Source organism: Pan troglodytes, chromosome 1 (genome assembly GCF_028858775.2).
Source record: "Pan troglodytes isolate AG18354 chromosome 1, NHGRI_mPanTro3-v2.0_pri, whole genome shotgun sequence".
In the NCBI taxonomy this organism is placed as follows: domain Eukaryota; kingdom Metazoa; phylum Chordata; class Mammalia; order Primates; family Hominidae; genus Pan; species Pan troglodytes.
This window is the reverse complement of record NC_072398.2, coordinates 66902495-66918161: the sequence shown is the minus strand read 5'-3', so window position 1 is coordinate 66918161 and position 15667 is coordinate 66902495. Positions and strand designations below refer to the sequence as shown.

Below are 15667 nucleotides of genomic sequence, written 5' to 3'. Positions count from 1 at the left end.
CATATGGACAGAAGGGCTAAAACTCTTCTTTAGTGGCTAGTCAATAATCGCAAAGCCAGGATCACAATTTCCTCCCAGTTTTCCACTCAGTCCTGACTTTGCTCAGCTGGAGTATTTGCTAATGAATAGACTCTGCTTTCCTCATTCAGAAAGTACACGGCTTTTGTCATTGGCAGAGCCCATTCACTGTCTATGTCATATATAATGTCAAGTTTTGTAAGCATAATATACCAGATAGGTCTCTGTTCAGGAACAGTCCACCATGTAATCCAGTTCTTCACCACAAGGACCTGTAGTATCATGGTAGGGGATGTTGAGAGTGAGACATAGCCAGCTGTGGATTTCCAGCTGAAGAAGCATTGAGAAGGTATTTTAAGTATTCAATACTTTGGGGCAGGATGACACACAAACCATTACAGATAGAGGAGCATCAGGTACATGTTAAAGGCCCTCAGAAATAAAGAGTCCATAATCAATGCCAAATACCATCAATGCCAAATGCCAACAGAATTTCTTCTTACTTAAGGGGAGTTGGTATTATTGAGAACTTATTAACAGTCAGGAATATTTTACATTCATTGTCTTAACTAATGCTCACAAAAGCCCTCTGATTTAGGAACTCAGACAACCCCATTTTACAGATGAGAAAACTGAAGTTCATAGAAGTTAAGTTACTTTTCCAAGTAAGTGGCAGAATCTAGATTCAACCCTAGTATATTTTTCTCTAAAGGCCAAGAGATTAGCTACCATGCCTTATGCTACATTGCCTCACCTGAACACTCATGCTATAATTTACACTCACTGCTTGTATTTGTTTCTGGCACAGTCTCCCCCAGAACCCCAGAATACCAGACCAGCACCATCTAATGGAAATATAGTGTGAGCCATGAATATAGGCCACATTTGTAATTTTAAATTTTCTAGTAGCCACATTTTTAAATATTAAAAAAATGAGTGAGATTAATTTAAATATTGTATTTAACCCGGTATATCTAAAGCATTATCATTTCAACATGAAATCAACATAAAAATTATCCATGAAATAACTTAACACTTTCTTTTGGACTAAGCCTTTGCAAACTGATGGGTGTTGTATGCTTACAGCCTGACTTAGTTCCAACTGTCCACATTTCAATTGCTTAATAGCCATGTGGCCAGTAGCTACCAAACCAAACACCATGAGTCTAAATTCATAATCCCAACACTCTTCATAATCTTTGGAGCTCTTCTTGAAAGTCTTTCAGAAGATAGGAACAGAACTGACAAGGTAAAGAGTCTATTTTTAGTTATTTGCTTTAGTCCAAGAAAAGAAAAGAAATAAACAATAGATTTCACAACTTCCATCTACAACCAGTAGTCAGCTTAGTTGCTGAAGGTCAGATGAGAAGCAGAGTAATGGAATCCACATCATTACATAACATGTGTCAGGTGTTCACATGCTTTCAGAGGGAAGCTGAACACAATGTGAAGATCAGAAAGCTGTAGATCCCTGACCAGAGGGTTGCTCATGAATCCAGCTCACAAGGAACACCAGCAGAGCTACCATTAACTCCCTCCCAGTCCTTCCTCTCCTTACTGTCACTCTCACCCCTGCCCCAGTTTGAAAGGCAAGGTGCATGAGCCAGGCCTAACCAGTGTAGGACAGACCCCATCCTCCTCACATCCAGAGGGCAGAAAGAAACCTCAAGACCTCCTTTCACCCCCAGCCCCTTGGAGAATCCTCTAACACCAGGAGTTCTCAAACTCTTATGCACAACAGAATCACCTGGAGGACATGTTAAAATTCTGATTCTGTGCCTTACCCCCAAGAGGTCTGAGATGGGGCTGGGGAATGTGCATTTCTAGCAGGTTCCAAGGCTGTTCATGCTGTAGGTCAGAAGATGATCACACATTGAGAACCCAAGGCTCATCCCTAAGTTATCAATATATCACTCAACAGCAAGAACAAATCTAAGAAAAGCACAGTGCCTTTTTCACTCTTGATAAAAATAAATGTGATTTTTAAATAGTTGATGTGTTTGGCTATTTCTCCCTGCCCTCCATTATTTCCTCTAGTCCAGGAAGGAAGGAAGGAATCATAATGGAGAGACAAAGATGAAAGGGAAAAAAGCATGGGGGCAGGGAAGTTGGCGGGAAGTAGGGAGATGGACAGAGATAGATCACCAGAGTTCAGGATGGTGGAGAATAAGGCAAGATCTGTGCTCAGGGAGGAAAAGGGCAGCACAGCCACCTCCAGGCCCCTCAGCTGGGCCTGATGCACAGACTGGGGTCAAGTTTGCCCGTCTTTCTTTTCAATGAAGCCACAAAAACATCTTACACAGAGATTGTTTTCCTCTTTGCTTTTAAGAGAGGAAATCATGGTTGAATGCTATGTGACAATGGGCAGTTGCAAACCACAAGAGGCTTGACACCCCCATTCCAGGCCCCATATAGTGCTTCACTCCCCCTTTGCCTATGTGTGGGCTTTTTAAAATCTCTAACCTTTCAGGGTGCCTGGGTTTTAAAAGGAGAGGCAGTGAGACTTGCTGAGTTGCAAGCAGCTGGGAATTTGGAATGCATCTTTGGAGATACACACTGAGCCTGGCTCAGAACTTCCAAGAAAACTCAGTGGGAGGGGAGGAAAAACAACGCAATGACATGACGCCTTGCAGGGCCTGCCTTGGCCTTACTGAATCGCCCAGAGATTGCATTCCAGCTGCACTGCGGTGACCCAATGTTCCAGTAAACAAGGAGGGGATGGGATGGAAGGACCTCAGATCAGGCTACCCTGAGCTGTTAAAATAGAACACAGGGGGCCCAGCAAGGTGGGGCATGGGGGCTGTGACGCCTTCGTGCACATCCTGGATCAGTGAGGCACACCCACGAGGCACACCGGACACACATATACACATATTCACTTCTGGTGGGACTGGGACAAATACCAAAAACCCATGTTCTAGCCTCAGAATGGTCAGAAACTGGTGACCTCTTTAGGATCCTTCCTAGGAATCTCAGAACACCAAGGGTGAAGTAAGGAGACACTGACTTAGGCCAAGCCAGGCCACTGACTAATGGTGCCATGCTCTAAGTAATCCCTTTGCCTTCCAAAAGACAAACTGAGCCACAGCAGACAAGCACAGTCATTGAGTCCATTTCCCCATTTGATGCCATAGCATGGAATAGCTGACTGATGATCCTATGACTCCTCGGGCTTATCCCGCCCCTCCTCCCTTGCCCCCCCACCCTCCTGTTTTCTCCTCTGTCTCTACTTCCATTTCACCAGCCACCAAATGAGCCTATGTGACTATCAGAGGGGTTTAGTAGAAATATGAGGAAGAGTGCCCTGGCTCAGACAGCGTAGCTATGGAAGTTCCTTCCCTGAGTGTCCATCTGCCTGGGGTAACTTGGGGCTTTGTAGCCCAAAGAGCATATATAGCTTGCCTCTCCCACATAAATGTGTGAGTGATATCCTATATTCCGTATGTCTAGGTGACCCAAGACTTTATCATCCACACTGGCACGGCTCTAAGAATTAAAGACAGTGCTCTTGAAAACAATTCCAGGACAAAGACATTAACCAGGACATAGGGCTGCCTGCATGACAAGGGGCCCATTTACCATCCTGGACGTCCCTCCCACATTTCTCGGCCCGTCCTGCTTTGCAGATGACATATTTTTACTATGTCTGACTTGTCCTTTCCCTTTACTGGTTTTAGACTATGTTCCTTCATTTTCTTATATAACAATCACATTCGGGCAGTTACCGCATCTCTATTTTTAAGTGAAAAAAGGTGAGTTTTGAAAATTCCATATGTAAAAAGTTGTAAGACCCCTTCATTAAGGCTCTGAGGGGTGTGTTCCAGCAGCCTCCATGAGCTGGTTTTCAATTCCAGAGACTGGCTACCTTCTGAACATTAGTGTCCAGTGGGTATTGTTGGTGTTACTCACCAAATAGTCACATTCCAGTTTCTGGAGAAGCAAAACAGTGTGAAAAATGGTGATCCTTGCTTGAGTACTCAAAGCAGGGAAAAGGCTTTTCTCATGCTATTTCCTTAACACTCGTGGTAACAGGACCTGCTTCCTCTCTGTCTCTCCAAAGTGCTTAAAGTGTCGTGCATGTTTTCCATGTTTACAGCCACCCTACAAGGTTCCAGTCAACCTCATTTTACTGACTGACACTCTAAGTTGAAGCCAGAAAGTGGGGATAGCCAAGTCTTATCCAAACCCAGATCTACCAGGTCCCAAAGCCCATGCTTGTGCTCCATCAGGCTGGGCATCTGCTTTGCAAACCTGGCTTGACCTTGGAATAACCAGGCATGGACCCTTGTTTATTTTTCAGAGTCTCATTTTTTTTTCACCACTGATTGTTCCTTTCCATTACAGCTGGTGATATCATACTCCAGCAAGCGTTATCTAGTAGACACCAAGACTTGAAGCAGTCTCAGAAAAGTACTGGGCATAATAGGGCTTGGGCTATAAGTCTGGCATTTCTGTAAGTCACCTAGGCTAAAGTCCAGAGAGGCAAGACAAGTCCAGAGAGGCAAGATGGTGGGGGAATGGAGGGTGGTGCACAAAAGTTTTATTAACTTAGGGGATAAGTGGTCTCCATAAGCAAGACTGGATGCCACGCCAAGCTCTCCCAGGCAAAGCTCCTTCCAGGGCAGGACTCCATGTGTGGAAGTAAGTAGCACATTTGCCTATGGTTGGGAGTAAAGTCTAATAAGAGAGACCAGAACAGGGCTTTAATTACCTGTTCTAAGCACCTCTGCTTATCTCAACTGATTTACCTCTGACCACTCTGCCAGGTGACCACTCTGTAAGGTATTTCTCTGGCCTTAAATGACCATCTCTTACAATACCTGCCCTCCATCCTTTCCCCACCTTCCTTACAAATATAAAGTGGTGGACACAGGAGCGTGGACTTAAAAAGTCAAACATTCCTGGGTTTGCTTATTAACTGTGTGACTTTGGGTATGCTTCTGAACTTCTCTGAGCCTTGGTCTCCTCCTCTATAAAAAGGAGGATAATAATCAGGCCCTTACAGACTTGTTAGAATAATTAAAATAAAGCTATAATTTGTCTCATATAGGGTGGGCACTAAATAAATATTTATTGTTGATTTACTTGCTGCTGTTGCTTGAGATTGGTGTGAGCTCTCCCTCCAGAGTCCACTAGCCCTAGATCAATAGAAAGAGAGCATTTTAGGGAAAGGGACCTTAGCATTCATCTAGTCCACCTTCATTTGTGAAGAAACCCCAGGTTCAGAGATACTTAATTGCCTTCTCCACGATTATATGCCTTACTAGTTCCAACCTTCAAATAAGGATGTTAGTTCGTTGGAGTGTTAGAAAAGAGCTCTGGCTTTGGAATCAGGCCTATGTGAATTTGAATTCCACTTGCCAGCTTGGTGACATCAGACAAGTTAAAGTTACTTGACCTGTTTCTGCTTCACTTCTTCACGTGCAGCCTTGGGATGATAGAGCCAGCCTCGCAGGATGGTTGGGGGGCTAAGTGGGATACTGCACACCAGGTGCCCAAGGGCATCTGTCACTTGCTGGTGCTCCTGCTGGTTTCCTTGTGTCATTAAAACCTTTCAGGGCCACTTAGAACAGGAAAAGCCCAGTAGAAAGAAATAAGTAGAGCTTAAAAACCATAATGGGCTTTGCCTAAATGTTGAAATAGGGACATTTAGTAATAACTTTTGCTTACCAATCCCCGAATGCCAACTTTAAAGCAGAGTTTGGTAGACTGATCAGGGAAGAATTCCTAGTGGCAGGGCCAAGAGCAAAGATTGGGAGATCATCTGCAGGCTAAGCTAAAGTGAGGGAGACTGGGGTGTGGGGAGTCAGGGAAGAGGATCCTGAGGGTTTGCAACTCATCTTTATAATATCTTCTAAAACAATTTTGAAAGCCCTCCTGGTTTCCAGGCACAGATTATATTTTGAATTAGCAACACAAAGGGAGAGGTGGCTGAAAGATGGGTGGCCATTCTTCAGATGCAGCCCCTGCAGTGGTTTTGAAATGAAAAGCATGGGCATATTTTGCCATATAAAGTGAGTTCTGATGGGTGGATTTTTTCCAAGATGAATATGGACAAGGGCACTGAGATGCTTTGCAGCAGGCTCAGCCCCTGAATGATCCAATTACAGGTTTTGAAATGGACCTAGAGGCAGAATTTAGAAACCCAAACTGGAAAGGCAGAAGTAATTTTGCAACTAGACAAATGACTGATTCCAAAAAGTCCTCTGAGGATAAGAGGGTTTGGAAAATGCCATGTAGGCAATTTTCAAATGTCACATGGGAGCCAGGATTGACTTTTCTAGGGATAATTAGGGTGATTCTAGGGGTAATTAGGGTGAGGTTGATTGGGGTCTGAGAGAGGACTACTGTATTGCACTTGCAATTCACTCAGATACCTGGGCAACCTCTGCAATGGAGAGTAATGACAAGTACCATCAGCAGAAGCAGAACTGTGGCCCAATGTAACAAACATAAACAATAGAGAAATTGTACAAAAGTGTGATATTCTTAAGGACTGGATCTAGTTTTTTGTGACCTTGTATTCCCAGTGCCTGGTGGAGGGTATGCATTCTAAAAAATATTTAATTAGTAAACTAATGGCTTAGGTTGTCTTTTAAGACAAAAAGTTCTCCAGGATAGAAAGTATTCAAGCAGAAAGTATTCAAGTATTGGCAGCAACTATATAGAGGTTTTCACGAATTTTTTTAGATGTGCCTGATAATTACTGGCATTCTTAGCAACCCTAAGACTCTGGCTGTTTATCACAGTGCACTAACTCTCAGAGATAATCGGATCTGAGCTGAACACTGGGGTCATGATGCAAGGGACTAAGGGAAACAAACCAAAGATTTGTGAAGGAGGACTAACCAGTCTAACCTTCTATTTTCTCATTGAGTCTGTGGTCTGAAATACTTTATTTAGGAAAAATTAGATATGCACCCTCACTACCCCATAGGTACAGATCATTTCTGAATTTTCTGTCTGCCCTCTCATGTCCACTAAGGCTAAGGCTGCTGACTGATCACAAACTCATTCCCTCTTCTTCCTGGGCAAACACATATTTGACATCTTCTAGTCTTCCTTGAGTTAAATGTGATCACATGCCTGAGTCTGAGTTCTGACCAGTGGAATCTGAGCAGAAGTGATGTGTGCCACTTCCAGGCTTGTGATAAAAGCCTCCCACTTGCAATCTCACATGCTCATTCCCCATCTGCTTGTGGGATGACAATGCTGGCAGCCATGTGTTGAAGATGGCAGAGCTATGGCTCCCTGAATTCCCCCATCCTTCCCATGCATTAGACTGGTGGGTGAGACAGAAACAAACTTTTATTGTGTTATGCTGTTACAGCAGCTCACATACCTTAACTAACATATTACCTGTCCTTGTCTTCTTTTTTTTTCTTTGTGATTTCCTCTCTGAAGTTATAAAGAACTGAGAGGTGGGTGAGGATGTGACCATGGTCAGAAGAGATTGTTGAATGGTGAAGATGGGCCTCTCTCAAGTGGCTTTACTCTCTTTCCTCTGCCTGGGATGTTGGTTTGGGTGTCTCCCTCCTAATGCAGAAGTATATGTAAGGGAGCCGAAGCTTCGTAACAGATGAGCACCTGTGGAGGTGTCAGGCCCTCTCTTCCCTGCTGCAAGTTTCACTTGTCATCTCCTAGCTTTCTGGGCACCAGCTCCTCCACTCTTTTTCACAGCTTGTGGAAGGTGGGGAAGGAAGGCAGGGATGCCCTCTTTGGGCTACAACCATGAGACTAAAGGCCTTGGTTTTTCTAACCTCTTTTATCCTTCTCCTCTTTTGTGATTCTCCAGCAACCTCAGACACAGAAATGATAACACAAGGAATCTCAGGTATAGGCTACAATAAGAAAGCAAATTCTAGGCATCTGGCTTAGTTGGAGTATTGCTTTGGCTACTTTAATTTTCCCTCAGTCTTGTTTAAAGTTTTTTGATTCTGGATTCTTTCTGTTAAGGGGCCAAAGTTCATTGTTTCCTTGCATAGTCTTCTTTTTTCTTAATTAAAAAAAAATTTAACTGGATAGTAGGTAGGGACAGTGGGAATCTTGTTTATCCATTCATTTTATTTTTATTTAATTTTTTTCCTTCCTTGCATAATCTTTTATGTTGTCCTGCCTCCTAAGTCTACAGAAGACCCTAAGAGTCTGTTTTCTCTTCCTTTCTTGACCATGACTTCCCTTCCGTACAAAACCAAGGCTCTTCCTTTCCCTGAGATGTGGAGTAAGCTAATTGCTCCATTTGCCCTATATTTTGCCCAAACTATTAAACAGGCAGATTCTAAATGATCTTGATTCCATTTACAGTACTGATATTCTGCTCTAAATTTTTGGACATCTCCCTAATTGACGCTTCTTGGGAAGCCCATTCTAGCAGGGCCTGTTATACATCCCCTAATATCTGTCTTCCTCCTACTCCTCAGCAGTAGGAGCCCCATGGCTAATTAGAACAAAAACTACATATGATAGATCCCCTTGCAGGCAGGTGTGGCCATAAGACTAAGTTCTCATCAACGGAGTGTAAGTAGATGGCTGGCCACCATCTTGGATCATGATACAAACTTGGCAATGGAAGCCATGCTGGACAGAGTAACAAGATAGAAGAAACTTGGGTCCCTGACCCTCCCTTTTAGCCAATCTCTAGACTTTCATGTGAAAGAAAAATAAGGCTCAAACTTGCTTGTCCCTGTTATTTAGAGTTTCCTGTCACTTATAGTTAAATTAATTCTATTCTACTACTCTACTTGCTGATATTAGAAGTTATCCCACCTTCCTTCCTTCTTCTCTCCCATTTTTTTCTCCTTCCATCCCTTCTTTCTCTCTTCTTTTTTAAAATAATATTGCATTAACTCAGCAGGGATCTTAGTTGTTATCTCACTCAGGCCCCTCATTTCAAAATGAGGAAATTGAGGACCCCAGAGAGGGGAAGTGACTAAGGTGATGAGGCCTGAACCAAAGACTCAAACCCAGACCTCCTGACTCTCTGACCCTGTGCTTTTACTACGCCACCTGCCCTGGCTCTTCTTGGCACACAACATCTCCCACAAGGATACAGCATTTTTGGTCCTCCTTTCTTCTAGGTCAACTTAAACCCCTAATGAAATAATATTTACTTTTTCAGCCTTGGTGGATGAAGAAGTAGGAAGACCTTAGGTTAAACTACTTTTTCCCTTTAGTGTAAAAACTGATTACAGGCCATTACCAGGCTTCTATCCCTTTTGGTCACTTATTCCCCTCAGAGGACACTGCTTTTGAGGGTGGCCTCAGGTCTAGAGGCTCTAGGGAGCATTCAGGTGTCAGCCCATAGCTGCCCTAAGGGAGAAAGGGCAGGTGGCTACTGCTAACTGTTCCTGGCATGGGTGGCACCCAGATGATGCAGGTTTTTGCTGACTGGGTCCTGACTCTACCCAGCCCTCCAAGACAGCTCAACCCCTCCTCTGAGCTAAGAAGATGCTGCCCTGGATCATGCACCTGGGCTCCCATATGTCCTCTCTGCAGAGAGTGAGCACCCCTTCCCACTGTCCATGGAAGAAGATGTTTCTCCGTGACGGCATGGTAGAGGGAGTGCCGGAAAGGAAAGAATGTCTGCTATACAGTTTGTCTTAAACTAATGCCAGGCGCAGTGGCTCACACCTGTAATCTTAGCACTTTGGGAGGCTGAGGTGGGCGGATCACGAGGTCAGGAGATCAAGACTATCCTGGCTAACATGGTGAAACCCTGTCTCTACTAAAAATACAAAAAATTAGCCGGGCTTCGTGGCATGTGCCTGTAGTCCCAGCTACTCGGGACGCTGAGGTAGGAGAATCGCTTGAAACCGGGAGGCAGAGGTTGCAGTGAGCCAAGATTGCGCCACTGCACATCAGCCTGGGCAACAGAGCGAGACGCCATCTCAGGACAAAAAAGAACCTACCCCATAAAACAAAACAGAACAATATTTTAAGCACAATGCCTACTGGTCCGACCAAAATCAAGGGAGCCAATGCCCTGACACTATAAACCTCTATTCATTCAGGAAATGCTAAATTCCTGTCACCTGAGCATTCGGCATCAAGCAGAACAAACAGGTTTCTGAAATCCTGGAACTTGTCTTTCACTGGTAAGCTATAATTACTCAAATAAATGCCATAATTGAAAACAGGTAGACACTGCAAAGAAAAAGTGCAGGACACTGTAACAGAGCATAACTAGAGAATCTAACTTGGGATTGGAGCAAGTTAGGAAGGAACATTTAACTTGAGACATAGAAGACAAGAAAGAACTATCCAGATGTTGAACATTTCAGACAGCAGGAACAGCTGAGGTAAAAGCCTCATGGTGGAAAAGCAGATAAGAAAGTCTAGTACAGGTTGATTATCCCTTGTCCAAAATATTTGGGACAAGAAGTGTTTCAAATTTAGGGCTTTTTTTGAATTTTGGAATATCTGCATATCCATAGTAAGTCTAAACACAAAATTCATTTATGTTCCGAGTACACCTTATACACATAGACTGAAGGTAATTTTATACAATATTTTTAATAGTTTTGTGCATGAAACAAACTTTTGACTGTTTTGACTGCAACCCATCATATAAGGTCAAGTGTGGAATTTTCTATTTATGATGTCATGTCAGCATTCAAAATGTTTTGAATTTTGAAGAATTTTGGATTTTGGATTTTAAGGTTAAGGATCCTCAACCTATCTAGCAAAGGCGGGTGGCTGGAGACTGAGGCAGAGCCAGACCACATAGGCCTAAGGGATCATGTTGAAGACTTTAGATTTCACTTAAGAGTGAGGTAAGGATATGAAATATATATCTATATATATATACACACTCACACACACTCACACACACACACACACACACATATTTCTTTTTGAGACAGAGTCTCAATCTGTGCCCAGGTGTGGTACAATGGTATGATATTGGCTCACTGCAACCTCTGCTTCTGGGGTTCAAGCGATTATTGTGCCTCAGCCTCCCAAGCAGCTGGTATTACAGGCATGCGCCATCATACCTGGCTAATTTTTGTATTTTTAACAGAGGTGGGGCTTTATCATGTTTCCCAGGCTGGTCTCGAACTCCTGGACTCAAGTGATCCACTCACCTCCACTTCCCCAAGTGCTGGGATTATAGGCATGAGCCACCACGTCTGGCATGAAAGATTTTTGACTACAGAGTGGCCCGTTGTGATTTATATTGTAAAAGATGCCTCAGAACCAAGTGTTTCTGGAGAGGTGCCCCCCAGTTAACACAATGAGGCAACCAATCAATCAAAACATCCTTTAAAAATATTTCACAAGTCTAGCTAATAGGAAGAATGCATCCCTCCCATTCACTGGTCATGAATTAAGCTGTAAAAGAATTCAATGTAGGTTCCCAGAGAGAGCTGCAAAATTTGCATTCTAACTCCACTGCCAAAATCAGCAAGGCAGGAACAGTCTTTTAGAAGTATCAGGTCCCAATTTTAAGTGGACAGCCCAAGTGCATATGCAGACAGCATGGTTTTATTACACTAACCAGGAAAAAGAGCTAAACACTAACTACAACAAAACAAAAATTATTGTCCTTGCATGGGACAGACTCCAAGATTTAATTGGTTGATATCCAATAACTCTTTATGGTAGATGAATCATACAATTTCCTGAGAGTTCATTTAAGTCTAATTCATTATAGTGGCCCATGAGGAAGCCATGCTACTTGGAAGTAGACATTCCACACAAGTCTTACAAATGTTTTGCCCAAGCTGTGATGGCTCAACTTGAAATATTCATGCCATTCTAGCCCAGCAAATTTTGGAGTTTTCATTAAGCATAGATCCTAGCGGGTCACCTGTATTTAGAAGAAGCATGACTTCCTTCCTCATCAGATTATTGGTAGGCTCCTTTATTGCTATAACACATGTCCTTCCACCCACTTATCTAGTTTCCCAAGCATATGCATTTGTCTTTAATTAGCAAAATAGAACAGCTTCCTGGAAGTCTAACTTCAACTCTCAAGTCATACCAAAAATCTAGCTGAACTTATTATATTTATTAAGCATTTAGTTAAGAGTCTGAGAAACATGATATCTATCTATACCTCTAAATATTTTAATTTTTATTGTCAGATTAGCCTGGAATACCAAATACCTGTAAACTTGAACCTCATCACCTTACCATCTCAAATAAATGCCTTTACTATATTTATGTTTTTGTGGGGGGGGTTGGCTTTTATCAAAAATTGTCATGAGAATTCAACTTTTTTGTCCACTCTGAGATTGATATAGAGAACCTTATATCACTTAATACCTCCTCCTCTTAGATAATGAGAATTATTCTATATCAATCCTTCTGTCTCTTTTTCTTTCTTCCTTTTTGTTTCTTTTCCCTTTCTTAATCTTTTTCTATGACAACCATAGTCTTCGTCAAGTTTTATATTTAATCCCAGCTACTGCTTTGCCTCTTATGGTGGCTGGAAATTAGTTTTCTCTTTCTTAATTGTACATCCCCATTTAAAATCTTTATTTCATTGATCTGAATGTTTCCAGTTCATGAAAAAAGTCATTTAAAAACAGGATGCAAACAAATTAAACTAAATATGTTTTTCTTATGTTCCGAAGTATTTATCTGCTTTGGATGGATGGTGAGTTGTGAGCACATACCAGCCAACAGAAGGTTAGGATAAAAGATTTGATCTACAACACTAACACAACAAAACAAAAATGATTGTCCTTGGATGGAATAGACTCCAAAATTTAATTGATTGATATTCAGTAACTCCTTATGGTGGATGAACCATACCTTTTCCTGAGAGTTCATTTATGACTAATTCCTTCCAGTGACCCATGAGAAAGCCATACTATTTGGAAGCAGACATTCCATTCAAGTCTTACAAACATTGTATAAGTCCAGCTAACGGAATTCAGAATGATTCGGAGAAGCGCTTTTTATTAACCTACTCTAAATAAGACAGGCAGTGTTCTCTCTTCTTCATAGATTTACCTTTGAGGACAGGCACTGGTAAGAGCATTGAAAGAGGAGTCAGGTTAGACAGGTTCTAATAGCTGGCCTCTAAATAGCTATTGATCATGGGTAAGTTCTTCCACCTTTCTGGGACCCATTTTCCTCATCTGCAGAAAAACTCAGACTAGAGAAATACGAGGCTGCTTCCAGGTCTACCATCTTATGGTTCTCTAACTTATTCTATAAAAGGTATAGAAGAATGGTTCCTGATCTCAAGAAGTTTAGATTTCTTCAAAGGAGGTAAAATAGCAGCCATGTCCCATTTCTGAAGAATCACAAATGTACAAGTAGATCTGCATATTGAAAGTTGAAGTTTATCAGTCAGGGATGGTGGCTCACACCTGTAATCCCAGCACTTTGGGAGGCCAAGGTGGGTGGATCATTTGAGGTCATGAGTTTGAGACCAGCCTGGCAAACACAGTGAAACCCCATCTCTACTAAAAATACAAAAAAAAAAAAAAAAAAAAAAAAAGAAAGAAAGTTGAAGATTATCAATATGACAATGGGTTGAGGTAAAAATATTTTGCCTTTGTTCTTTTTTCCTTTAGGATAGTCTAATATAATTTGAAAAAAATTAAGATTTCATGAATTAATCACCCTCAGCATTTTTAGATTCAAACAAACAAAAAAACTTCTGTTATTCCTCCTACTGGGTGTGAACTTTCTTGCTAGGAGCATTGTGTCCTGTACACATAGGACAAGGAAGGGCAGGACTGGACAAATATTGATCTGAGTGCTAGTTGAGATGATCTGTAAAAAGGATTACTCAGAATGGAAATATGTAGTTTGAAAAGTGTAAGGGGAACACACTCTCATACACTGATCATAGAATTTTAACTCCATATAAACTTATGAAAGGAAGGAGAGCAGTAAACAGCAAAAACCTTAAAAATGTGTGTTATGGGCCAGGCGCGGTGGCTCATGCCTGTAACCCCAGCACTTTGGGAGGCCGAGGTGGGCGGATCACCTTACGTCAGGAGTTCAAGACCAGCCTGGTCAACATGGTGAAACCCCGTCTCTACTAAAAATACAAAAATTAGGACTGGGCTGGCAAGATGGAAGAATACGAACAGCTCTGGTGTGCAGCTCCCAGTGAGATCAATGCAGAAGGCGGGTGATTTCTGCATTTCCAACTGAGGTACCTGGCTCATCTCATTCGGACTGGTTAGGCAGTGGGTGCAGCCCACGGAAGGCAAAAAGAAGCAAGGTGGGGCATCACCTCACCTGGGAAGTGCAAGGGTTTGGGGAACTCTCTCCCCTAGCCAAGGGAAGCCATGAAGGACTGTGCCCTGAGGAATGGTACATTCCAGCCCAGATACTATGCTTCTCCTATGGTCTTTGCAATCCGCAGACCAGGAGATTCCCTTGGGTGCCTACGCCACCAGGGCCCTGGGTTTCAAGCACAAAACTGGGCAGCTGTTTGGGCAGACACCAAGCTAGCTGCAGGAGTTGTTTTTGTTTTTCATACTCCAGTGGCACCTGGAATGCCAGTGAGCACTGTTCACTCCCCTGGAAAGGGGTCTGAAGCCAGGAAGCCAAGTGGTCTAGCTCAGTGGATTCCACTCCCATGGAGCCCAGCAAGCTAAGATCCAGTGGCTTGAAATTCTCACTGCCAGCACAGCAGTCTAAAGTCGACCTGGGATGCTCCAGTTTGCTGGAGGAAGGGGCGTCCACCATTACTGAGGCTTGAATAGGCGGTTTTCCCCTCACGGTTTAAACAAAGATGCTGGGAAGTTTGAACTGGGTGGACCCCACTGCAGCTCAGCAAAGTCACTGTAGCCAGACTGCCTCTAGATTCCTCCTTTCTGGACAGGGCATCTTCAAAAAAAAGGCAGCAGCCCCAGTCAGGGGCTTATAGATAAAACCCCCATCTCCCTGGGACAGAGCACCTTGGGGAACGGGCAACTGTGGGAGCAGCTTCAGCAGGCTTAACTGTCCCTGCCTGCTGGCTCTGAAGACAGCAGCGGATCTCCCAGCACAGCACTCGAGCTCTATTAAGGGACAGACTGCCACCTCAAGTGGGACCTGGACCCCCGTGCCTCCTGACTGGGACACATCCCAGCAGGGGTCAACAGACACCTCATACAGGAGAGCTCTGGCTGGCGTTTGGCGGGTACCCCTCTGGGATGAAGCTTCTAGAGGAAGGAACAGGCAGCAATCTTTGCTGTTCTGCAGCCTCCGCTGGTGATACCCAGGCAAACAGGATCTGGAGTGGATCTCCAGCAAACTCCAGTGGACCTGTAGCAGAGGGGTCCAACTATTTGAAGGAAAACTAACAAACAGAAAGGAATAGCATCAACATCAACAAAAAGGATGTCCACTCAGAAACCCCATTCTAAGTTACCAACAAAAGGTTTTTCCCCAAGAAGAAGGGGAAAAACCAGCACAAAAAGGCTGAAAATTCCAAAAACCAGAACACCTCTTCTCCTCCAAAGGATCACAACTCCCTGCCAGCAAGGGAGCAAAACTGGACGGAGAATGAGTTTGACAAATAGACAGAAAGAGGCTTCAGAAGGTGGGTAATAACAAACTCCTCCGAGCTAAAGGAGCATGTTCTAACCCAATGCAAGGAAGCTAAGAACCTTGAAAAAAGGTTAGAGGAATTGCTAACTGGAATAACCAGTTTAGTGAAGAACATAAATGACCTGATGGAGCTGAAAACAGAGCA

At 43.1% G+C, this 15667-nt stretch overlaps 1 long non-coding RNA gene across 1 annotated transcript in view; it reads right to left on the bottom strand.

Moving 5' to 3' along the window:
• Positions 1-15667, bottom strand: part of LOC134808530 (uncharacterized) — a 79615-nt gene that overhangs the window by 38974 nt on the left and 24974 nt on the right. The gene's annotated exons all lie outside the window — the stretch shown is intronic.